This window comes from Eschrichtius robustus, chromosome 6 (genome assembly GCF_028021215.1).
Source record: "Eschrichtius robustus isolate mEscRob2 chromosome 6, mEscRob2.pri, whole genome shotgun sequence".
Classification (NCBI taxonomy): Eukaryota; Metazoa; Chordata; class Mammalia; order Artiodactyla; family Eschrichtiidae; genus Eschrichtius; species Eschrichtius robustus.
Genome location: NC_090829.1, coordinates 21,817,434 through 21,843,717, shown reverse-complemented (window position 1 = coordinate 21,843,717; position 26,284 = coordinate 21,817,434). Strand labels below are relative to the sequence as shown.

Genomic DNA, 26,284 nt, shown 5'->3' with positions numbered 1-26,284 from the left:
ACATCCAGCTCCCTCACACCCCTGGGGTGGAGACTTCTCACTGAGAGGTCCTCCCCGGCCTGGGCAGCCTGGACCGTCCTGTGGTCCTCCAGGCTCACCTCAGGCTGGGGGTCCTTTGTGAGCAAGCTTCATGCTCTTAGGTGTCTCTTGTCCCCAGAAACTACCTCCACTGGTCCTGATGATATTCTCAACAAAACCATGAACTCCATCCTCAGTGTACACACACAGGAAGTAACAGGAGCCAAGTTGAGACTTTGCAAACACACACCTGGATGCCAAGATTGACTGAAGGATATGTACTCTTTAACCTATCCACCTCCTTAGGCAAATCCCAAATGACTCTATCAATCAGACGAATGAGGCAACCAAGTCCAAGAAGAATGAAGTGAGGTGTCCCAAACGTCAGGGCCATCACATGTGCTTTAGAACCCAAGTCCCATCTTGTTCTACCCCCATGGAACAGCTCTCCTGTGTTTTGGTTTCTGCCTTAATCAAGGGAGGCAAGGTTGGAAACTACAGGAAAAGACCCCCTTCTTGGGATAAGCATGGCTCTTAGGGCCACAGAACTCACACCAGGGAGTCAAGAGGAGGTCCTCTGTGACAGTAGAGCTGGATGGAGCATAGAGGCTGCTCCTCATCCTCAGGGGGTGTGGGTGAAGCCCCATCAGCTGTGCGAAGAGTATATGCTACGTGAGGGGCACCTGTCAAGTCTGAGCAGGGCTAACGGCTGGGTTTCCAGGCAGCAGAAGCTGCCAGGAGCTGACTGACCCCACTTCGGTGATCGTGCATGTGCTCTAGCCTGAAGACCACCTTCAGGAGGTCCTGGGGGATTCTGTTAGCAGCTGTTTCCTGTGCTGGACAGGCCAGCAGTTCTCCCACATGTTATTACTGCCATTATTCTCCTAAGACAGGCAGCTTCCCAGAAACTCAACCATAGTGACTTCTCGAAGACCCAACATCAGCCATGCTTCCTCTAAAGCAGCCCTTATGGTGAGCTTGTCCCTGTCACTCCTGCTGTGCCTTCCCCAGGGGAGCTCCAGTATGGCCCCTGGCACAGTCCAGTTCTGCTGATGGCAAACAGGGCCCACCTGGTCAAAGCACAAGGCAGAGAAAGACTGAATAGGACCAGGAGGGACGCCAGCACCGGGACTCCACCCAGAAGGCATGAGGCGGGATTGGGGACATAGTCCAAGGACCGGGCATTAAAACTGGAGCAGAGACCTCACATCCTCTGAGGTTCACCCTGTCATAAAAGCCGCAGTTGAAGCAGGGCCAGAACCTAGAACCCCATGTCCTTCAGGACCCACTTTACCTCCTCCTCCAAGAGTCTTTCTGGACCCCTGCAGCACAAAGCCCTCCCCAACCCTGGAGATGTTCTGTGGAAAGGAGCCATTGGACCCTGGGTCACTGGCCGTCTCCTATTGCTACTGCTTTGCTGCATACCTGAGTGGTATCTCTGAGTTTTCTTCTTTGATGGAGACCACAGAAAGGTTTGAAGTGAGTTAGGGAGGGGTCTCCTGTCACTTCCATGGCGCCTGAGACATGGTTAAGGTCACTGCAGGAAGCCAGTGACTGCCTATCAGGAGGCACAGTGGTAAGCGGAGAGAGGCAGATTTGGGAGTTAGGCAGCCCTGAGTTCCAATCCTGGCCCTGCCACTTAAAAGGATGTTCCTCTTAACAAGTTGCTTAACTCTCTAAGCTCTCTGAAATGGAGGTGGCCATGCCTACTCATGTAGTTTTGGGAGATTAGAGATAAATAATAAAAGAACCTAGGCTGCCTAGACCAGGGGTCCTCAAAGTGTGGTCCCTGGACCAGCAGCAACAGCATCTCCTGGGAACTTGTTAGAAACGCAGATTCTCGACCCTACTTCAAATTCACTGAATCAAAAACACAGGAATCATGCCTAGCATGTGTTTTAACAAGCCCCACGGGTGATTTTGATACACCTAAAGGTTTAAGAACTTTTGTATGTACTCAGTAAATAGTCTGTCCACAGCCAGAGATGAAGGAATGATCTTCATCTGTAATGACTTTCAGATACAGAGCCAAAGGAAGGAAGTGGCCAGTGGACAGACCAGTCATGACATAACGGTGATCATCTGGGACAAGTCATTGGGTACAGGACGAGAGTGTGGTTCCTGTACCTACACTTAAACATGAGTCAAGAGTACATTCAACTCAATCTAATCCAATAAGAATTTGAGTGGTTGCTATTACACAGAATAATGAACTCGCCTTAAAAGCAGGCACTCAATACATGCAGATGGAGTCAGAGCCAGTTAAATATGGCCTGCCACTTATATTTCTTTAGATCTGCTTCCCTGGAAAGTAGACGTTTTCATCCCTTGCTGTACATTAGAATCGCATGGGGAGGGACTTCCGTGGTGGTGCAGTGGTTAAGAATCCGCCTGCCAGTGCAGGGAACACGGGTTTGAGCCCTGGTTCGGGAAGATCCCACATGCCACGGAGCAACTAGGCCCATGCACCACAACCACTGAGCCTGTGCTCTAGAGCCTGCGAGCCACAACTACTGAGCCCTCATGCCACAACTAGTGAAGCCCGTGCACCTAGAGCCCGTACTCCACAACAAAGAGAAACCACTGCAATGAGAAGCCTGTGCACTGCAACAAAAAGTAGCCCCTGCTCACCGCGATTAGAGAAAGCCTGCATGCAGCAATGAAGACCCAACACAGCCAAAAATTAATTAATTAATTAATTAATTTTAAAAAGGATCATGTAGGGAGTTTTGAAAGATCCAGATGCCCAGGCTACAGCCCAGACCACTCACATCAGCATCTCTGGGAGGGGGTGAGACCCAGGCATGAGTAGTTTTTAAAGCACCCAAGGTGATTGCATTGTACAGTACAGGGATACAAACCACTGAACCAGGTGGGTCAGCCTGCAATGCTGGTAACCTGCAGGCAGGCAGGAAGCAGAGGCCAGCCCCTTCTTCTCTTCATCCCCACCCCTCCACCTCTTGGTCCCCACCCTCAGCTCACAGACTCAGCCATTCTCACTGCAGAGGTAGAAAGCCAGCTCATGAGTTGGAAGAAGTCACATGGACTTCACAAAAACCTCTGGAGAAAGGAAGAGCAAATGTTATTATTTCAGTTTTATGAATAGAAAAACAACATTGCTCCTGTGAGATTCTGAGATGTGTTCAGTACTTTGCCTGGGTTGCTGGGTGGTCAGAACTGATTTGAGAGAGGACCTTCAAGATGTCAGAGGAGTAAGACGTGGAGATCACCTTCCTTCCCACAAATACATCAAAAACACATCTACATGTGGAATAACCCCTACAGAACACCTACTGAATGCTGGCAGAAGACTTCAGACTTCCTAAAAGGCAAAAAACTCCCCATGTAACTGGCTGTGTGGCTGACTGAGTCTTGGTGCTCCAGCCGGGTGTCAGGCCTGAGCCTCTGAGGTGGGATAGCCGAGTTCAGGACACTGGACCACCAGAGACCACCTGACCCTACATAATATCAATTGGCGAGAGCTCTCTGAGAGATCTCCGTCTCAAGGCTAAGACCCAACTCCACTCAATGACGAGCAAGCTCCAGTGCTGGACACCCCATGCCAAACAACTAGCAAGACAGGAACACAACCCCACCCATTAGCAGAGAGGCTGCCTAAAATCATACTAAGTTCACAGACACCCCAAAACACAACACCGGACACGGTCCTGTCCACCAGAAAGACAAGATCCAGCCTCAGCCACCAGAACACAGGCACCAGTTCCCTCCACCAGGAAGCCTACACAACCCACTGAACCAACCTTACCCACTGGGGGCAGAAACCAAAAACAATGGGAACTACGAACCTGCAGCCTGTGAAAAGGAGACCCCAAACACAGTAAGTTAAGCAAAATGAGAAGACAGAGAAACACACAGCAGATGAAGGAGAAAGGTAAAAATCTACCAGACCAAACAAATGAAGAGGAAATAGGCAGTCTACCTGAAAGAGAATTCAGAGTAATGATAGTAAAGATGATCCAAAATCTTAGAAATAGAATGGAGAAAATACAAGAAACATTTAACAAGGACCTAGAAGAACTAAAGAGCAAACAAACAATGATGAACAACACAGTAAATGAAATTAAAAATTCTCTAGAAGTAATCAGTAGCAGAATAACTGAGGCAGAAGAATGGATAAGTGACCTGGAAGATAAAACAGTGGAAATAACTACCACAGAGCAGAATAAAGAAAAAAGAATGAAAAGGATTGAGGACAGCCTCAGAGACCTCTGGGGCAACATTAAACGCACCAACATTAGAATTATAGGCGTCCCAGAAGAAGAAGAGTAAAAGAAAGGGACAGAAAATATTTGAAGAGATTATAGTTGAAAACTTCCCTAATATGGGAAAGGAAATAGTCAATCAAGTCCAGGAAGTGCAGAGAGTCCCAAACAGGATAAATCCTAGGAGAAACATGCCAAGACACATATTAATCAAACTATCAAAAATTAAATACAAAGAAAAAATATTAAAAGCAGCAAGGGAAAAACAATAATTAACGTACAAGGGAATCCCCATAAGGTTAACAGCTGATCTTTCAGCAGGAACTCTGCAAGCCAGAAGGGAGTGGCAGGACATATTTAAAGTGATGAAAGGGAAAAACCTACAACCAAGATTACTCTACCAAGCAAAGATCTCATTCAGATGTGATGGAGAAATTAAAAGCTTTACAGACAAACAAAAGCTAAGAGAATTCAGCACCACCAAACCAGCTTTACAACAAATGCTAAAGGAACTTCTCTAGGCAGGAAACACAAGAGAAGGAAAACACCTACAATAACAAACCCAAAACATTTAAGAAAATGGGAATAGGAACATACATATCGATAATTACCTTGAATGTAAATGGATTAAATGCTCCCACCAAAAGACACAGGCTGGCGGAATGGTTACAAAAACAAGACCCATATATATGCTGTCTACAAGAGACCCACTTCAGACCTAGAGACACATATAGACTGAAAGTGAGGGGATGGAAAAAGATATTCCATGCAAATGGAAACCAAAAGAAAGCTGGAGTAGCAATTCTCATATCAGACAAAAGAGACTTTAAAATAGAGACTATTACAAGAGACAAAGAAGGACACTACATAATGATCAAAGGATCGATCCAAGAAGAAGATATAACAATTGTAAATATTTATGCACCCAACATAGAACTACCTCAATACATAAAGCAAATGCTAACAGCCACAAAAGGGGAAATCGACAGTAACACAATAATAGAAGGGGACTTTAACACCCCACTTTCACCAATGGACAGATCAACCAAACTGAAAAAAAATAAACACAAGCTTTAAATGATACATTAAACAAGGTGGACTTAATTGATATTTCTAGGACATTCCATCCAAAAACAACAGAATACACTTCTCAAGTGCTCATGGAACATTCTGCAGGATAGCTTATATCTTGGTCACAAATCAAGCCTCAGTAAATTTAAGAAAATTGAAATCGTATCAAGTTATCTTTTCCAACCACAATGCTGTGAGACTAGATATCAATTACAGGAAAAAAAATCTGTAAAAAATACAAACACATGGAAGCTAAACAATATGCTACTAAATAAAGAGATCACTGAAAATATCAAAGAAGAAATCAAAAAACACCTAGAAACAAATGACAATGAAATCATGACGGCCCAAAACCTATGGGATGCAGCAAAAGCAGTTCTAAGAGGGAAGCTTATAGCAATACAATCCCACCTCAAGAAACAAGAAAAATCTCAAAAAAAAACAACCTAATCTTACACCTAAGGCAATTAGAGAAAGAAGAACAAAAAATCCCCAAAGTTAGCAGAAGGAATGAAATCATAAATATCAGAGCAGAAATAAATGAAAAAGAAATGAAGGAAACGATAGCAAAGATCAATAAAACTAAAAGCTGGTTCTTTGAGAAGATAAAAAAAACTTGATAAACTATTAGCCAGACTCATCAAGAAAAAAAGGGAGAAGATTCAAATCAACAGAATTAGAAATGAAAAAGGAGAAGTAACAACTGACACTGCAGAAATACAAAGGATCATGAGAGATTACTACAAGCAACTATATGCCTATAAAATGGACAACCTCGAAGAAATGGACAAATTCTTAGAAAAGCACAACCTTCCAAGACTGAACCAGGAAGAAATAGAAAATAGAAACAGACCAATCACAAGCACTGAAATTGAAACTGTGATTAAAAATCTTCCAACAAACAAAAGCCCAGGACCAGATGGATTCACAGGCGAATTCTCTCAAACATTTAGAGAAGAGCTAACACCTATCCTTCTCAAACTCTTCCAGAACACAGCAGAGGGAGAAACACTCCCAAACTCATTCTACGAGGCCACCATCACCCTGATAGCAAAACCAGACAAAGATGATACAAAAAAAGAAAACTACAGGCCAATATCACTGATGAACATAGATGCAAAAATCCTCAACAAAATATTAGCAAACAGAATCCAACAGCACATTAAAAGGATCATACACCATGATCAAGTGGGGTTTATCCCAGGAATGTAAGGATTCCTATATATGTGGAATCTAAAAAAAAAAAAAAAATAGTTCTGAAAAACCTTGGGGCAGGACAGGAATAAAGACGCAGATGTAAAGAATGGACTTGAGGAAACGGGGAAGGGGAAGGGGAAGCTGGGACGAAGTGAGAGAGTGGCATTGACATTTATATACCATCAAATGTAAAATAGACAGCTAGTGGAAGCAGCTGCATAACACAGGGAGATCATCTTGGTGTTTTCTGACTACCTAGAGGGGTGGGATAGGGAGGGTGGGAGGGAGACGCAAGAGGGAGGGGATATGGGGATATATGTATATGTATAGCTGATTCACTTTGTTATACAGCAGCAACTAACACAACAAGGTAAAGCAATTATACTCTAATAAAGATGTAAATCAATAAATGAGGAAAGGAAGGAAGGAAGGACGGAAGGAAGGAAGGAAGGAAGGAAGGAAGGAAGAAAGAAAGAAAGAAAGAAAGAAAGAAAGAAAGAAAGAAAGAAAGAAAGAAAGAAAGAAAGAAAGAAAGAAAGGAAGGAAGGAAGGAAGGAAGGAAGAAAGAAAGAAAGAAAGAACTGAGCTGAGACTTGACCCCTGGCCGTGGTCCTCTACCTCCCAAGAGTCTGCTCTACCGTGACATGCTCTCTATAGCTTCTACTTAGAAAGTGCCCACACACTGAGCACCTACCATGTGGTAAGCACTTGACTCATCCTTAATCCTTAGCAACCATGCTGCCAGACAAGACATGATGATTCATATTGTATAAAGAGAAAACCCAAGTGCAGAAAAGTAATTAACTTGCCCGATATCACACTGATAGTAAATGATGGAGCTGGGGTAGGACCTGGATCTTTTTTGTTCTTAGTGCTCTTTCCATGTCTGGGAGAGAAGACATGAGAAATGCCAACACAGCCTCTCAAAATGGACTTTGATTTGGAGCCATCACAACAAAGCAACTCAGAACCAGAAAGAGGCGCATCTATTTTTCTAGTTTTGCACATTCCTCTACCTTTTCTACAAGTCCTGGATGAACCAGGAGCAGAGAGGACCTCGGATGGCTGTACTGACCTGGGTGAGAAGAGAGGGTAGTCCAGGGATTGAATGGTTCAAGGAGAAAGCCATTCAGAGCAAGTGTTCATGTGCTTCCAGGGCCCACCAGGATCCAGGAGAAGGTGTTGACATATCTTCCAATGCCCCACAAGGTGAATTTGTCATTCAGCGTTGAGGTTCAGACAGAGGTTCCCATGTCTTCCTGTTCACTCACCCTTGATCTCAGCACACCCCAGCCGTGCTGCCTCAGGGCACCTGGACAGTGCACCTACCTCAGGTGAGTCTGACCCAGGATGGATGCTCCTCCCTAAGCACTGGCCCAGTGGCTGCATGGGGTCCCCATTTGCTGGACAAGGGCCAGACAGGTGGTCTAACAGCAAAGGACCCTGCCAGGCAGCGCTGTGGGGACAGCAAAGCTGGTTTCCTTTTCTATCTGTCCCTGTCCCTTGTCACATAGCACTCTGTCCTCCCTTCAAGCACAGAGTCTTGGAAGAAATCTGCTATCTGCCATTTTGGGTGTTTGCAATATTCACAACCCATACCCTATTGTATTATTATGTTAGACTCTGGTCCCTGTGGAGAGATGTCAGGTCTCAGGAAATTAGACACAGGTGAGTAATTTAGAGGAAGGAGAGCTGCTGCCGGCTAGGAGACTCTTTATTGGAGAGTCCATCATTCGCTGCACTGGTCACTGGATTTTGCGTTTCCACGTGCATATGTCCTGTGTGTGTGTCCTTTCCTAAGAACTTCTGTTAAGCAAGAAAATTAACAAACAAATAAAGTGGCAATAGAGACAACAAAAGGCTGTGGAACCACACAGACCTGGAGTGCAATTCTAGGCCTGACATGGCACAGCCCACACAGTCAGTCCTTCCTTGATTCCTCATTTGCAGGGCAGGGGACAGGAAAGCAGATTATGCTCTGAAGTTGTCTGTCTCATGGTGCTGGGTGAGAACTCAGTGAAGAAAGACTGAGGCAGTGTTTTGTAAACTACAAAGCTTTATGTGAATATTGCCGTAGTTGCAATAACAGCTACCATTATTACATCTCTTTGTGATTTGCAAGTATGCTATGCCACACACATTCAAATCATATCAGTATTGCCACTAACACATTACAATCCCTGGGTTAGGTACAGTCTTTGCCATCAAGAGCTTATGGTCTAGGAGGAAGAGGTTCCCAGCCAGAGGACACTGAGAGGTGGGTGCTAAAGAAGTCAGAAGGGAACACAGGGAGGGAATTCAGGTTCCAGAGGAGGGACACCTGACCTAGACTGTGGTCCAAGAAGGCTTCATGGATGAGGTGACCCCTGAGCTTTGTCCAGGAGGATGTATAAGAGCAATGCAGGTTGGGAGGCTGGGGATGGTGGTCACTCTCTAGGCAAGCAGAGAAACAGCATGTACAATGAAACAGAAAAAAGAACAAGTATACTATGTTTGGGATGTAAGTAATTTGATATCTGCAAAGGACCCCAGCTCTTGCCTAAGTGATTTCATATCACTGGGTTCCTGAGCCCTATTGAGGCTAGGACCGGAGGAAGATGAATCTCCCCTTGCCCCTGATTAGAGAGCTAGCCCTCATCAATGATTCCTTCTTCAGAATAAATCAATGCACCCCCAGTACCTAGCCCAAATCCCTGCACATTGCTGGTTCTCAATAAGCATTTGTTGAATAAATGCATCTTCAACCTCCAATATAATCTAGAGGTAGCAGGCTATGATTATGATAGAGTATCAAACAGTCCTACATTTTTATAGCCATATCATTTAACTGACTTCAGCTATCTCTACAGTGACCTGACATGTATTCTGCTACTCAGTCTCCACAGTCCATATGTGACATTAAACCCAGGTACCCTGGCTCTATCCATCCACAACTCCTCCTCCTCCAGGTGCAGAGTAAGAAGAGCAGTCATTCGTCAACCCCCTGCTCCTTGCCAGGACTGTGCTCATGGGTTTCCCTAAGTTTTCCCATCCAATTCTCCCAACAAGCCTGCAGGGCAGTTAAGAGTCACCATGTTTTACAGATGCACAAACTAAAGCTCAGAGAGGCAAAGTGACTTTCCCAAAGTCACACAGCTGGTTAAGCAATAGAGTCACAATTCTAGCTCATGTCCCTTTCACCCCCAAAACCTGTGTTTTTTGCCTTTGGACCAAATAATAATAACAATAGCAACAAAAATAACAATTATATATTGAGTCTCATGCCTCTCACTGACAAAGCAAGGTACTAACTGTCATCTTACTTAGTCCATATAGTTCCCTTGAGACAAGCACCATTGTTCCATTTTACAGTTGTGGATCTTGAAGTTCAGAAAGGCTAAGTAACTTTCGTTAAGACACAGCTATTAAGTTGTGGCACTAATTCTGCCTAATTCCAAAGTCTGTCCTCTTCCCACAATGTCCCTTTAGTGCCAGCTACAAACACAGCAAGACTCAAGGGGGAGATCTGTCTATTTTCGGTAGGAATCCAAGATCCTATTGGGGCTTGATGACGAAGAGTGATATATATTTTTAATTACTAGAGCACTATCATCCACCCAAATCATTTCAGGGAAGCTTGGCTGATAGGCATAATCAGCCTCACTCTATTTGATAAGCTCTGAAGAAACTGCTCATTAAGAATGACAGCGACCCTTACTCTGTCTTCCTGGATCTAAAACCTTTGAATCTTCTTAAGACCAAGATAAGCAATGACTTACCCATATTAATGTTCTAAGATAGAGATGTAAATCTCCCACGCGTACGCCTGCATTCACAGGGTTCTCAAGGCAAAGAGCAGAAATATGACTTGGTTTGGGGTTATATGATTTTAGAGATTAGGGTTTAAGCCAGATTCCTAAAATGGAGGGGCTCCGGACAGGAAGAGACTCACACAACACATTTCTTTTATAAACTGACTTCAGCTATTAAAAAAAAAAAAAGCGACATATGCTCTACCAGATTAACACGTCCATTTGTCAAAGAGCCAAATCTTATTAATGCTCCACATGTGATCATGGGTGCTCCGCTATGGTTCTGCTCTCAGGGTAGGATAAGACAGTGCCACGGGCTGCCCATATGGCCCTGTAATATCTGCTTTCATCTTCCCCCTTCAGATGATTTTCTTTGATGTTCCTAGAAGTTTAGGTGCTCGTGAATTTCTCCTACCCAAACTCATCTATGTTTAGAGAATGTGAGACTAGAAACACATCAGAAAGAACACATCAGATCAACCTCATTCTCCATTCAGCTCCAGATTCCACCTCCGAGGATGGCCACAAGGATGACACGGAGGAAAACTGTGATGGAAACTCTCCAGGGCTTCCCAAGTGTGTGCCCCCAAAGAGGGAGGGAGTGTGATTAGGGACATCAAAAAGTTTTCAGAATCAATAAGTTTGGGAAACTCGGAATGAAACAAAATTAAACAGGTATCTTTACTACAGATCTCAGAGTCTTTTATATGTAAATAGGAATTGTATAACTCCAAAGGATGCCCATGATACCCGGTATATCCCCAATATATCTTTTTAAAAGCATCACCTCGGACTGTTGTTATTATGAGGAATACCCTCTTGGAAATGCTGTCTAAACCTTTCTTGAACCCATTCTTGTTTGCAAAGTGATCACACCCTGGGGCAAGAAATTCCACGTGTTCTCCATTCTAAAATGTTCTTACATGCACCTTCCAACCTATTCTTTGCAACCCAGTTGGGAAACTCTTCACAAGCCATCATCTAGGGGTTTGCTGAATGTATTTATATATTTTGGAGCTTTTGACGAATATGATGTTCCCTGATGGATTAGTGGAATGACAGAGCATGCATCTTGGGCACTAAGTGACAGCTGTTCCCTCCCCCTCCCTTCCTTGCCCCAGCCCAGCTCAGCAGTGATAATCTGCATCACACAGTGTGTTGTCTGGTGGTCTGTGTGCTGCATTGGGAGAAATCCGTAAAGACGATGTTCAGCAAGTGTCAAACTATCTTCTCCTAAATTGATGCTCAAGTGATAACTCCCTCTGCCCAAAGAGACCTGATGAAATACCTAAGCTTTCTCAGTTTTAGCAGAGTCCACATTTCTATGAAAACATTATTTTAAGGGGAATGTCTTGAGTCCCGACTTTTTGGATGGTCTTACGAGCCCCGTGCACGGTTGCTTTTCCCAAGGAGTCAGTTGTCTGGGGGTGGGGCTGGGACTGTCCTGACTCATGGAGAAGAGCCTTCCTGTCTGATGTTGGCCAGAGAGCAGAGAGCCATCCAAACAGGAGACAGACAGACTCAGGCTGTGAGAGCTGTGCCACTCTAGTGGAATGACTTCTTCTACATCCAGAAGACGAACACCCAGCTCAGAGGACATGCATACAAGCAAAAGGGAAAAATAAAGGCATCTTCTGCGCTAAACTGAGGAAACTGAGATTCAAAGTCAGTAAAGCTATATCACAGGTAAATGATGAGGTGTGGTTCCGAGCCAGGTGAGAGCTTTAATTTCAAGTCAGTTGCTCTTTCTACCCTAACTGCAATCAGTTACCCAAGGGACATGGGTAGGGGGATATCCCATCAAAGCTCTGACCTCCTGAGGTCCAAATTGCAGCCAGAAGTGTCCTATTGCCTCCATGGTGGGCTGTGGCTATTCTAGTAGGGAAGGATACTATTCCCGCATTTCCAGGGAGAATACCCCAGGTTTTCTATGCAGCACTGAATGCCCTGCATGGCGTACCTGGATTCCTACCTCCCAAGTTTTTCCAGTAGTGTGTAATATGGTTGGCCTCCCAGTAACATCTGTTCATGTTCTCGAACCTGGCAATGAAGGCGGGCTCTTGGCTGCCCCCACCTTTGCCCCTCTCCAGGAGTCAACCTTCAGATGCTGTGGGAGTGATCTGGGCCTTTCCAAATGTAATCTTGGCCATGCTTCTACCCAGCCCCTAGTTATTGATGTACCAAGTGTCAGTTGCCCCCAGGTCACTCTTGGAAATACCTTGGCTATAAACACAGTGGCTTAGGCATGGATCAAGACCTTGTCTATGATTCCACTGAAGAATCAGACCTCTGTGTGATTTCCAGGTCAACAGATACATGCTGCTCCACTAAGCAAACATCTTAAGAATGTGCCCCGTCTCCGTTTTAACATCCTTTAAAATGATGACAAAAATCTATCATTTTCCAAAGACACTGAACATTCCTTTCAATACAGTATCTTTGAAATGTGACTTCCCTGGGAAGGCCTAAGGGGTTTTGCTATCCCCACAGGGACACAGATGCAATTACAAGGGACTAATCATTTTCTAGCTATTGAGTTGAGCTGCTCTTGTAAGAACTGTTTGAGATGTCCTTTGCTATTAATCATGTATTTCAACTTTAAGAAATACAAAAATATTTTAAAAGAGCTCACTTCACTGGAGCACCTGTTTTGCGCTATACTTTCACATGTCATCTCGTTCAATCCTCAAGACACCCTATTGTGCTCAACACCCGGCCAGAAAACTGAGTTTCAGACACACTAAACAACTTCTCACAGCTAGAGAGTGATAGAGCTGGGACTGGAAATTGGGTCTACCAAAGCCCAGGGTCCAGGCATTTTTCCTACCCCATGCCTCCTCTCCTCTACATTTCACAGCACAGGGGAATTATTTTCTCTTCTTTTCCTGCATGGGGAGATGAAGTTGGTTTACATAGTATTTTTAGATTTATGCATTCTAACTGAGGTTACCTGTATTAGCTTGAAAAACTAAGAAGGAAGGGACATATGGGTCTATTTATTATTCACCTTCAAACACAGGAAAAATAATTCTTTAAGTGCTACCGGTAAAAATCATAGAAATCAGAGGAAGGCATTTCCCCTTAAAGTGAGGCATCTTTTACATTCTTTCCTCCTGTTAAACTTCAACCAACATGATGTGTTATTTAAGCCCGCCATGCAGAATAGCGATATGCATCATAATTGCAGCTCTCCATGTGAGCTATGTATCAGAAACCTTAATGTAATTGCCAGACTGAATCTTAATTCATCTCTGAAAGAAGCTTATCACTTTGGGGGTGTTGTATCACCTGCTTTTAAATCACACACAACTATAGCCACAATGATCTATTTAGTCTTCAATGTTTTAAACTTTGCTGCCTGTGTCTACATTAATTTCCATCTGCCAGCCGGTTCAGACAAAACACTGGTCAACTGTAGGGCCAGTTTAGGGCCCTCCCTGTGCTATGTTCTTACCTCTGTCTTTTTCCTTCCAGTCTATCCTCCTCTACACAAATGTCAGAGTGAGCTTCCCAAAACACAAAACCGCCTGGGCCACACCCTGCACAATAGCCTTGAATGACTCCCCATCATCAACAGGACACAAAACCTCTCACCATCCAGCCATCTCTTGCCCCTATCCCCCCATCTCACACCTCTACCATCTTCAGGCAGAAGCAGAATTAAAGACAACACCAGAAGTAGTTAACATTGGGCTAAAAATTGCCAGAGGGAGCCAGGTCTGCCTGTTGCCTCTAAGGGACTGTGGATATTCTGGATGTGAACCACAAACTTGACAACCTCTCTTAGAATACAGAAAGACAGGACAAAAAGGTAAAAGTCAAGATGGAGAAAATGATAAATACAGATGACTACAATCATCAAACACATACATAACTTGTATTCCATAAGAAAACACCGGTATAGTATACACTATAGAAGCAACAAATAAAGATGTACAAAAAGAGAACATTACCTGAGCCAAAAAATGACCTAAGAGGATCATTGTATTACAAAGAAAAAATTCCTCCAAGAAACTCACTCTTAGTAACCTGAGAAAATTTGCATTTGAAAGGACAAAATATGGTCTAAGAAATACCTGAGCAAAAAATTATGAAAAACGTTTGCTGCCAAAGAAATAGTGTCAGGCTTCCTGAGACTTCTTGTTTGGTTCACTAACTGCCAGTCCCAGATCTATCAAGTTGTGAGGGACAAAGCTGTTGAGACCCAACAGAGGAACAGGAGTCACGTTGTCCTTCATGTATGAAGGAAGTGGAAAGATTACCTTTGGTCCATAAAGGTTCAGAAAGCCTGCCCCGATGTGCGCTTCTTGAGGGAGACGGTATCGAAGTACGTCTATGGGAATGAACTCAGTCCAATCAAATCAATGGGAAGTAAAATTAAGAGCTCAGGCATACGGTATAAAAGGACTGGCAGTGCTGAAAACAGTTAAACACAGGATCCAAACATTGCTTGGAATCGGGCTAAAAAGTTGCAAATGCCAAAACTTCTTGAAATCAAAGATACAAAAAATACACTACCAAATGTAAAATAGATAGCTAGTGGGAAGCAACCACATAGCACAGGGAGATCATCTCAGTGCTTTGTGACCACCTTGAGGGGTGGGATAGGGAGGGTGGGAGGGAGGGAGAGGCAAGAGGGAAGAGATATGGGAACGTATATATATGTATAACTGATTCACTTTGTTATAAAGCAGAAACTAACACACCATTATAAAGTAATTATACTCCAATAAAGATGTAAAAAAAAAAAAGATACAAAATATAAAATCAGCATCTAGAAAAGCATCGCCAGCTCCACCTCCTGCAGGCTGGTTCAGGACCCCTCCTCCCAGCCCCTGCGCTTCCCTCTGTCACAGCACTTAACCCCACACTTGTTTCATGTTTGTTTCTTTACTGTTAGAAAGTGAGCCCCTAAGAGCAGGGGCTATTTTTTTTGTGACCCCACCACCCCGCCCAGCCATGTGGCATATAGTTTGTAATTGTGAATGTTTGTTGAAGGAATGAATGAGGAAAAACATGGCGTCCCTTCATTATACCCCCGGGCAACCTTCCCTAAGGACTTGATCTCCGATTCTCGGAAGGACTTCAGTGAGGGTTTCGTGGCACATGCATCTAATACTTCCTCAGAGCATCAGTGGAGCTTCCCTCAATGTCTCCCTAAAAAATGCAGTGGGGGTGTTCTTTACACGGCGAGCCCCACAGTGGCTGTATAGAGTGCAAGTGCAGAGGCCCACGGAAAGCTGTGCTTTTCTCCCCAGCACTCTGGAGTCTGTTATTGCCACTCCCGAGAGGCGAAGATGGCAACGGAGGCTCACAGGGCTTGTGTGACATTCCCAAGTGTACATCCTGAGGGGTGCATGGGAGCTGACTGTGCCTCTCTGGCTGTGAAGTCCCCGCCCTGGCCCTCGTCTGGAAACCTGTGCTAGAGACGATCACATTATGCCACACAGGACTTTTATCTCCTGAATGTCAGCAGGCCAAACCTGGCATCTGTCCCACCAGGCGCCTCGCTCAGTATGCTGGGGAACTTGTGTTCACTGTACATTAGGCAGCTGAGTTTACCAGGAGAACACGGCGTCCCCTTGATGAATGGCGTGCGGGTTGCATTTACATGCGGGCGGGCTTCCTAGGCGTGATAAGGGGCTGAGCGATGCGTCACTTGCTGTGCCGGCGTGCACAAGTCAGAAGTGATGAATAGGGCTGCAAGACGAAGCGCTCAGAACGGTGCCGAGCTTCAACACGCCAGGCTCAGCTGATGTGGTGCCCAATTAGGGGTTCCAGAATGCCAACCCGCTCAAGACCCAGCCATTCATATACCCTTCTGCTTGTCAACAATTGACTGAGCACCTTGTCTGAGCCAGTGCTTGCCAGATGCTGCAGACAGAGAAGGAAGGTGTGGTCCTTCCCTACCATCCAATAATGAGAGCATAGATTATTGAGCATTTACTGTGTACCAGACACTACACGTGCCTCATCTCCTTGAATCTTCACCACTTCCCTATGAGGTAGGTATAATCCTCTTTTAAAGAATGGGAAAACTAAGATGAAGAAGGATTAACTAACCATCCCAAGTCAGAGCTAATTAGGGAAAAAAACCTGGGTTGGAACTCAGGTCCACTGACTCCAGGAGCCCTTGCTAGTAGTTATTCTGCAGAGATGCAGACAACAGTAGCTATGGGCTATATCAGACATTCTTCATGCTTTGACTATCTTTATTCTCATGACAACTTCATGAGGAAGATGTTATTTTCCCAATTTTTCAAATGAGGAAACCAGAGTTCAAAGACGTTAAGACATTTGAGCAAGGACACACAGCTTGTTAAGGGGTTGGAAGCTATATGCTGGCATCACAAATTCTTCCAAGAGCCTCACAGGGCTGCCAAGGGAGTGGCCAGGAGAGGTGTTTACCAGCCTTTGGTCTGCAAAATGGGTGCATCTGAATAAACACTCTCACCAAATGTGACCCTTATATCTTACACAGTGGTAGGGATCTGGTTTTGATAACATACTGTCACCACAGGGGAGGCTGGGGGATCTCTCTGTGCTAGTTTTACTTCTTAAAAATCTGTAATTAGTTCAAAAGAAAAGTTTTTTTTAAGTGATAGGAATCAATTCAATTTGACAAACACTTACTAAACACTGAAATTGGGATCAACTCTTCGCTGCTGTCAGGGGAAACTGACATGGCCACTCAGTTTCTAGGATCACAAGTTTTTAGATATAAGATTCACATTTCCTAAAATGTGATGACTTCATGTTCTAACCCTACCTGTGGAAACACTACCTACTCTTCCTGCTGAGAATTTAATTATGCATTGTGTCTGCATCTCTGATTCTCTCATGTGTTAATCTCACATGATCCACTCAGCCCATCCCCTTTTCCCGACAAGGTCCCTGGGCTGGACGTCTTCCACTTCCCCTCCAGATGGACCTTCTCTTCTCTGACCAGCTGTGTGCCCCGGGAGACAATGGACCATATCAGTGAGCTCCCGTGACCGCCCACTTGTGGTTGGGCTCAGAAACGGGGGCTGCTGCAGGGATTGAGGAAGGGAGGAGAGAGGTTGGGGTATTTACTGCCCCAGCAATCTCCCCTTAGCTTCCGACAATGTGGCCTAGTTCCTCCACTGAAAGGAAAGTCACAGCTTTTTGGAGACCCTCCCTTCCCAGCTTTATTTTCAGGTTCCGTAACGAGTCCCGCCTCAAGCCAGGGGCGGGGGCGGTGGTGGGGATCGTTTGTTGTCACGTGTTCCACCATGTCTAGACCAGGGTACCACACTATCTCTTGTCGTTCACAACATCCTGCCCACACTTTTGTAAATAACCCCTTTACTAGCCTTTCTTCAAACTGCCTAATTTGAATGTGCCATCTGTTTCCTGCCAGGATGCTGTCTGATGCCATCTTCGAGAACAGAAACCATATTTAATGTGTTGTTTCATTACTTACGGTATCAACCACAGAGCAGGGTGAGGCCCACAGTGGGGGGGAATTACCTGATTGGATATCTCCTCACTCACTCAAGAGTTGGACTAGTGGCAAATTTATTTAAATTGATTTTTTTTTTTTTTTTTTTTTGCTAATGAAATTCTATTTTAATTGGGAGAGCTCAATGTTTCCTAATCTATTTTGGGGACATGGATCTCTTAAAAAAATCTGATGATCTATAGACCTTCAACCTAGAAAAACATACAAATGTATGTTTTTGCAAATGTTTGCATAAATTTTCAGGCAGTCCATAAACCACAGGTCAAGAATCCCTGCAATGTATCCGTTATTTATTAAAGCAAAGATCCTACTGCAATGTGAGTACTTGCTTCCTAATTTTGAGACACAGTCAATTCTAAATGTTTTACTATGATTACTGTGTTATTATTATTATTATTATTATTATTATTATTATTAAAATGGGGATGGCACTTGGATTTACAAGTCAGTGTGGTATTCCCAGGATCTGGGATGAAGCTTGAAAATTCTAAAGTCTTATAAACGACAGAAAAAAAAAACAAACAGAAAGACTTAGATAGCCCTTACTCTGTGTCTGGCACTGTCCTAACTGCTTTATCAATATTGACTCATTTAATGCTCACAATAACCCAATAGTCAGTCTTATTCTCATCTCCCCCAGTCTTCTCAAGCCCTTGATATTAGCCTGGCTGTTTCCATTCGTAAGGGTCAGGGAAATCACTGCTTTTTTTTTTAATATTTTAATTTTATTGGAGTAGAGTTGATTTACAATGTTGTGTTAGTTTCAGCTGTACAGCAAAGTGAATCAGTTATACATATATATGTATCCATTCTCTTTTGGATTCTTTTCCCATACAGGCCATTACAGAGTATTGAGTAGAGTTCCCTGTGCTACACAGCAGGTCCTTATTAGTTACCTATAGTAATGTGTATATGTCAATCCCAATCTTCCAATTTATCCCTCCCACCCCCCCACCCCCTGGTAACCATAAGTTTATTTTCTACATCTGTAACTCTTGACTAGGAAATTAGACTCAGGCGGGATCTGAGAGCCATGATTCCTGACAGCCCACTCATCCTACTTCCATAGACCCCTGCCCTCAGCACTGTCATTCCACTCAGCCATCTGCATTATGGTCACCTGTTTGTGCACTGCCCCTGCCATCACACCAGTGGTTTTCAACATCTTTCCCATGGTGATGCGCTTGATCCAGAACTGCAGCATGTTACTAACAATAATTAAACCTACTGTGTTTTGAAACCTTCCTATGTACAGGACTAACCCCATTGTAAGAGTTTTATAGGCATTGCACCTTACTTAAGTCTCATGACAGTTCTATCATTAGGAGTGTTACTATTCCCATGTTACAGATGAGGAAGCAGAGGCTTAGAGAGGTTAAGCAATTTGGACCAGGTCAAGTGACTAATAAGTCCTGGACCTGGGATCTGAACCCTGGCAGGTTTCCCCAGATTATTACTGCCTTCCGGGTTTGAGATAATACTGGGGGGCACTCCCATATATCCCAGCCCGCTGACCCTAACATCACCCCGATTTCCCCCACTCAAGAATGCATCCTGGTATGCAATTGAAGAAGAGTGACACTATCATGATAACCTTGAACCTGCTCTGAATTTTTTGAATTCAACAATTTGCTAATTGCATTATTTTAACCATTGCCAGGAAAATAGCACTTGCACCTCCTGACAAATGCCAGCCTACTTGTGTATCTGCACAAAATGTCAGGGATTCACTACTTTGGGCAGGATCCAAATATGACCATTTCTGTGTCCCCAGCACAGCTGAGGCCCTCATCATTTAAATGAGAGCAGGCAACAGTGCATGAATGAATGAAGTTGGAAAGGATGACCCTCAAGTCTTAAAGGTCAGGTAATAAAAAAAATTGCAAAAGGATTGGAAGGAGAAGCAAGTGATGGAGAGACCATACTAGCCTGTTCCTCCTCTTATGTCACCTAATATCCCTTCCTGATTCTCTAACCCATCTGTCTGCCAGTCCTTGTGAAACTCAGAGAATATCGAAAGCAAACTCACCTCAATCCCTCACCCAGGGCTGAGCTTTGGATAGTTCCTTTACCTTCTTATTCTAATGGAAACCCAGAAGTCCCTAGGGCACTCAAGCAGGACTTTCTAGTGGTAGAGGCTAATTTTTTGCAGCTCAGAGAAGTGGGAAGGTGCCTTTTAGATCCTCACTGCCACTTCCAAACCCTGTCGCTGCCTTCCTCGTTCAAAACTGTCAGCTCTTTTGAAGCATATCATCCCACTGCTATCATCTGCCAAATTCCCAGTCACCCTGTGCCCTGCCATTCACCAATGACTTCAGACCTGCCTCCCTGTCTTCATGTGGGGGGACTTGAACATCAATGGCAATGGTCTGTCCATAGTCATGACCTCTGAGTTCCTTGACCTCCTTGACCCAATCTTTTTCCTCCTCCCACCTCAGGCACCCAGTCCTAAGGTCAGACATCATCACCAATCACTGAACCAACTACAAAATTTCTATTTAGCACCCATTACTGACCATCACCTCCCATCCCTCCTGCTCATTCACTCTGGCATAAATGCACTAACAATTCTTTGACACCCCCCCACAGGGCCCTGCATTGACCCCACTGATGCTGCCACTTTGTTGCTGTCAACCATGTCCCGGTGTCTTTATTTCCACCCTTATTCTTCTTAGAGGCCACTGTCCAGCAGTTTAATCCCTCTCTCACAAACCTGCCTAACTGCCTTGGCTCTCTCTCCTTCTTTCTCTCCTCCCTTACTCCAATCCCAGTTTAACCCAAGTACCCCCCCTTCTCAGATTCTGCACCGTGTAAATGTGTTTAGAGAAGATCAAGTAAACAGTTCTAGCTCAGCCTATGCGTGAGTTCAAATTTCCAGTGAGTGGTCAGCACCGTGGACAGTGCTACATTTTCCCCAGGAAATTCACTGTCTCACTCCCCATCTGATTATTTCACACCTTCCCTTCTCTACTTAAAGCTCCAACACTCTCTCTCCCCCTCCTAACTCTCAGCCATTAACTCTGCCTCATATTTCATAAAGAAAACAGATGAAATCAAGGAACTGCCTCATATTCCCACTGCCAAATTCTCTGGCTTACTGGCATCTGTTCTCACATACTCTGCTTTCCCTCCTATCGCAGTAGAAACTTCCCTGCTCCTAAGGTCAAGCCCTCTCTGTAGACCTTAGACATGTCCCTCTTGCCCACTCAGGCCCTCTGTCTCCCAAACAGTCAACTTCATTCTCACCATAAACATGCCTTGACATCGACTCTCTGAAAACATTCCCCATCCTACAATTCCACTCCCCCCTTCAGTCTCTGCCCCATTTCCATGTGCCTGTTCATGCAACCTTTCTCAAAAGAGTTGACAACACTCATGGTTCTCACTTCTCCCCCCTCATCATCCCTCAACCCACTCCAGTTGGGCTCTGTCCCCACCGCTCCAATGAAGCCACTCCTCCATGGTCACAAGTCACCTCTGTCCTGCTAAATCTAATAGTCAGTTCTCGGGCCTCACGTTATTCAGCCTCAGAGAAGGTCACACTGAATCACTGTGTCCTCTAGGCCTATGCGTCACCACAGTCTCTCGGGCTTCCTCCTACCTCGTGGCTGCTGTCCCCTGTATCCTTGGCTGAGTCCCCTCTCCTGGCCTCAGTGTTGGCCAAGGGCTTGGTCATTGGCCCTTGGCCGTCCTCTCTATGTGCACTCACTTCCCCCATGTTTTCATCCTGCAGGAAACTTTACCTCCTCCTGTATGCTGATGATGCCACCATTTCATCCCCAGGCCTGAGTTTTCCCCTGAGCTTCACACCTGAATATTCAATTGCCAACTCTGCCAGCATCTCCACTTGGATGCCTCATGGGCATCTCAACATGCTCAGAACTAGACTCCTGATTGCCTCTCCCAAACCTGGTCCTTGCCCAGTCTTCCCCAACCAGTTATTGGCACCGCTCTCCACTCAATTGATCAGACCAGACATTGGGGAGTCGTCCTTAACTCCTCTTTTCATGCTGCCTGAACATCTCATTCATCAGTAAGGCCTGTGGCTCTACCCTCAAAAATTTCCACAAATTCATCCCTTTCTTACCATCTCCTACTACTTTTACCGTAGTGCAAGTCACTAGCACCCCTTGCCTGGGCTACTGCTGTAGAGAGCATCTGATCTCCCTACTTTCATCACTGTATATAGCGGTTCAACTCCTCTGTGCAGTCTGCTTACAACCCTGGCAGCTCCGTATGGTAATATTAATAAAGATTAGCTGTAATGAGGCTCTCCCTGATTTGACCCTGGCTTTCCTCTCCATCTCATTGTCCAGCCATCCCCAAATATGAACAGGCTTATTTTTCAATACCCTGAACAAATTTTTACCTAGGGTCTTTGCATGTGCTGTTCCTTCTGCCTGGGATGTTATACCCTCTGTCTTTTCACAGTTGGTATCTTAGCCTTCAATTTTCAGCTCAAGTGCCATTTCCTTAGAGAAGCCCTCACTGACTACTCACTCCTGGTATCTCTCTTATTTATTTTCTCTATAACACTTAACAAACTCTTATAATGCACTTACCACGCTCTAGGCACGGCTTTAAGTGTGTTACAAATATCAACACACTTAAACCTCACGCTAATCACATGCTATTAGTTTTATTATTATCCCCCTTTAACAGATGAAGAAACTGAAGCACAGAGAAATTAAGTTACTTGCCCAAGGTCCTATTATCTGGTATATGTCAGGGCCAGGATTAGCACTCAGGTGAAGGCATTGGGGTGTATGCCTTCCAGGGGTCCTTCTTGGCAGGGGATAACACTAAAGAGAAGTCACTAGTGTAAGAGTGAAGTGGTCTGATGTGCCCTAGGTTAGGAGTAGAAGGTGCTCTAAGACCCACTGTGTGACCTTAAGGGAGCTCACCTCTCTTGGAGGGTCCATAACCATGATTGTTTTGGCAGCCTTGACATAAATGGGTGGATGATCTGGAAGCTTACCTCAGGTGTTGTAGGTACTACTAATACCACCACCCCTGTGACTACCAATACTGCTTACAATATGATGATGACAATATCTGGAACTTTTGGTTGAATGTCTCCTGCTGTGGCCCTGTGCTTCATAGGCTCATAGGCTCATCTAATTCTCGCAACTGCCCTTAAAGACTATCCTCATTTTATAGAAAAGACAAGTGAGACTCAGAGAGGTTAACAAAATGACCCAAAGTCACACAGCCAAGAATTGGTCAAGCTAGATTTTGAAACAAAAATCTAATCTCTCTTCCCCTACCACCTTCCTCCAGCAGTTCCTACTGTTCTATTTATATTTACTTCTTAGCACTTATCACCCTCCTACTTACTTATTATGTTTTTTCATTGTCTCTCTCTCCCCACTGCAATGTGACTGCACAAGGGCAGGGGTCCTTGTTTACTTTGCCCACTGGCATATCCCACGTGTCCTACAACAGTGCCTGGCATACAGAAGGCACTCAGCAATGCACTGCCTGAGCGACTGACTTCCACCCAGGGCCCCTTCGGTACCGTGTCCCCCATCTGTGAGGCTCATGAACCGACTGGCTCTCCAACCTCTACGACAAGGATGGGCAAACTAACTCCCACTGGCCATACCCAGCCCGTGGCCTGATTTTGTACAGCCCATAAGCTAAGAATGGTATTTGCATTTTTTAAGAGTTGTAAAAGAAGAGAAAGAGGAAGAGGATGAAGAAGAAAAAGAGGAGAAGAAAAGGCAGCAGCAGCAACAGCAATCAACAACAAGGAATATCAAATCACTAGGTTGTGTTACAGGAACTAACATAGGAACAAGGGTTGTAGGTCAATTACTCTTCAAAGACAAACAAACAAACTCATAAGAAAAAGAGATCAGATTTGTGGCTACCAGAGGCAGGGGGTGAGGGGAGAGGGAATAGGATGAAGGTGGTCAAAAGGTACAAACTTCCAGTTATAAGATAAAAATAAGTACTAGGGATGTCATGTACAACGTGATAAATATATTAACACTCCTTTATGTTACATGTGAACGTTGTTAAGAGAGGAAATCTAAGAGTTCTCATCACAAGGAGAAAAAATTTTCCTTCTGTTTCTTTAATTTTGTATCCATATAAGATGATGAATGTTCAGTAAACTTACTGTGGTCATCATTAAAAAATAAAAAGAATATGTGACAGACCGATGGGCCACCAAGGCTAAAACATCTGGCCTGTTACAGAAAAAGTGTGTGGACCCTTGCACTAGGAGACCAAAGTGACTGGTGTGTGTTTCCCTGCCCCTCTGGGGCGCTCTGGAGAGCATGCTGTGTCCACTGCTTTGCCACTCTTCAGACAGACACTGTCCCCCCATGATCCCGAGTGGTGCACGCTCTCCCTGCACCGTTAATTCATGTTTCCATCCCACTGGGGAGATAATGTGGTACAGGGCAGCATGCTCAAGAGGGCTCTTCATGGGAATTTCCTAGGAATCCATTTCTTGGGAGTAAAAGCATTCTTTATTATCTAATAAAATAGTTATATTGTGAATCAGGAGCCCATGATTCAGCTAACGTGATCCCATTAGCAGTAACGGCCACTCTTTCCCACTTGGTTTCTGTTGTGGACCCAACATTCTGCCCCTCACATCCATCCACTGTGTTTTGTTGGCTTTGAAGTTAAGAGGGGTCACCCAGGCTTGCCTCCTCATACATTCCAGCCCTGCACAGCTAATAGATTCATCCTGTTAGGGATGCACTGACAAGCTCGTGCAGTGGGGAGAGGCATCCTCCAGCTGCAAAACCTGCACTGAAGGCTGGTGCACCCCCATGAAAATCAGCATTATAGTCACACCTAAGCACTTCTGAGGGGTGTGTGAGAAGTGTCCTCTGCAGCACGGGTCCCCAACCACTGGGATCTAATGCCTGACGATCTGAGGTGGGGTTGATGTAATAATAATAGAAATAAAGTGCACAATAATGTAATGCTCTTGAATCATCCCCAAACCATCCCCCCCAACCCAGTCCTTGGAAGAATTGTCTTCCACGAAAACGGTCCCTGGTGCCAAAAAGGTTGGGGACCTGCTGCTCTGCAGGACAACAGGAGAGAGAACCATGTGGAGATGACCGGTGCTCAGCTTTGCTCTGCTCCTGACTGGATCAGAACTATAGTTAATGACCCCCATTACAGTTGTGTTTTTACTCCCTCTAAAGTTGGTGTTGACTTCAAACAGCAGACTTGTGTGTTTTCTCACCGATTCATTTTCTCAGGAGGGAAGGTGAGATGAGCTGCAGGATTCCTGTGCTTGCCCCCTCGTGCTGGCAGTGCCGTCCTCGCCCCAAATGCCCCGGCCTCACTCTTGTGGGGGTGAGCTGCAGAGCTGAGGCTTCCCCTGCTGGGGACAGTGCTCCTCCCAGAGGAATTCTCCAGCCCCGAAGGGGAAGCGCACCCCCACTGCGAGCGCTTCCCAGTCCAGAAGGGAAACCCTGAAGGCACCCATTTTAGGTACCAGCAAATCGAGGCTATAGGAGCTTCCTTCCACTCAGCACCCAGGTGGCAGCTGAGGACCCCAAAGGCAGTGCTCTCTCTGAGACACAGGAGGCTGCTGCCCACGCGTTCCAGCAATCACTGTGCTCTAACTTGCGGCTCACATGAATCCAGCATTTACTATGTGCTGGCTGGTTCACACCCACTACTTCACTGAATTGTGTCTTGTCTGGACATCTCACCCACCTCTCTGGGGTAACGGGAGGCACCAAGGTTTCTCCCTCCTTCCACTCCTCAATGTCTAGCGCTAGGCATGCTCACACCACCTCCACCACCACCCCCCCGCCGAAGCCTGCTTTTCCCCACCTGTATCACAGAGTTCCAGCAGGGAAATGATGAAGACGTCATGAGGCAAGGTAGGCAGATCCCTTGACCTAGAGTCTGCCCACGGCAACTCCAATGACTGCTAACTCTCCTGGAAAGGAGCTCGTTGAAGAGGTGTTTAGGGTAGGGAGGGGCAGCAGAGACCAGTTTTCTAAAAACTACACTTATCACTGCCCCTTCTCCTTTCAGTGAAAATTTTACTATCAACCACATAGGTCCAATGCTTTTAGCTCCTCAAAGAGTTTTCACAGTCATAGATTTGTTGAGCAGAGCAGCTCTGGGACAGGAGGGGAAGGCGGGATTATGCCCATTTTACAAATGGGAAAATCAAAGAGGTAAAATGACCTGCCCAAAGTCACAAAGAGAACTCAGGGCATGCCATGGGGCTCATTACTAGTGACTGATTGACCCTGGGTTGACTTGATTATGGGATTCTGCTGAGTGGAAGCCATGGAGCCATAGCACGTCTTTTCTGCTCCCCATCCAGGAGGAAGCGGTACGGAGAGATAGGCAATGGGAAGGGGAAGGAACGTGAGCATGACCTGTGGAAACTCTGAGCTGTGACACCCTCACTTCCTGAGCCAGCATCTGACCCCTTCCAGCCCTGTAACTAGTGGGGGGCTGGGTCTTCTCTCTCCCTCCCTTATGCCTTCCTTGGCTCCCACCCACCT

The 26,284-nt window shown here is 45.1% G+C and overlaps 1 protein-coding gene across 1 annotated transcript in view; it reads right to left on the bottom strand.

The window, feature by feature from the left end:
• CLSTN2 (calsyntenin 2) overlaps positions 1-26,284 on the bottom strand; it is a 643,926-nt gene that overhangs the window by 423,736 nt on the left and 193,906 nt on the right. The gene's annotated exons all lie outside the window — the stretch shown is intronic.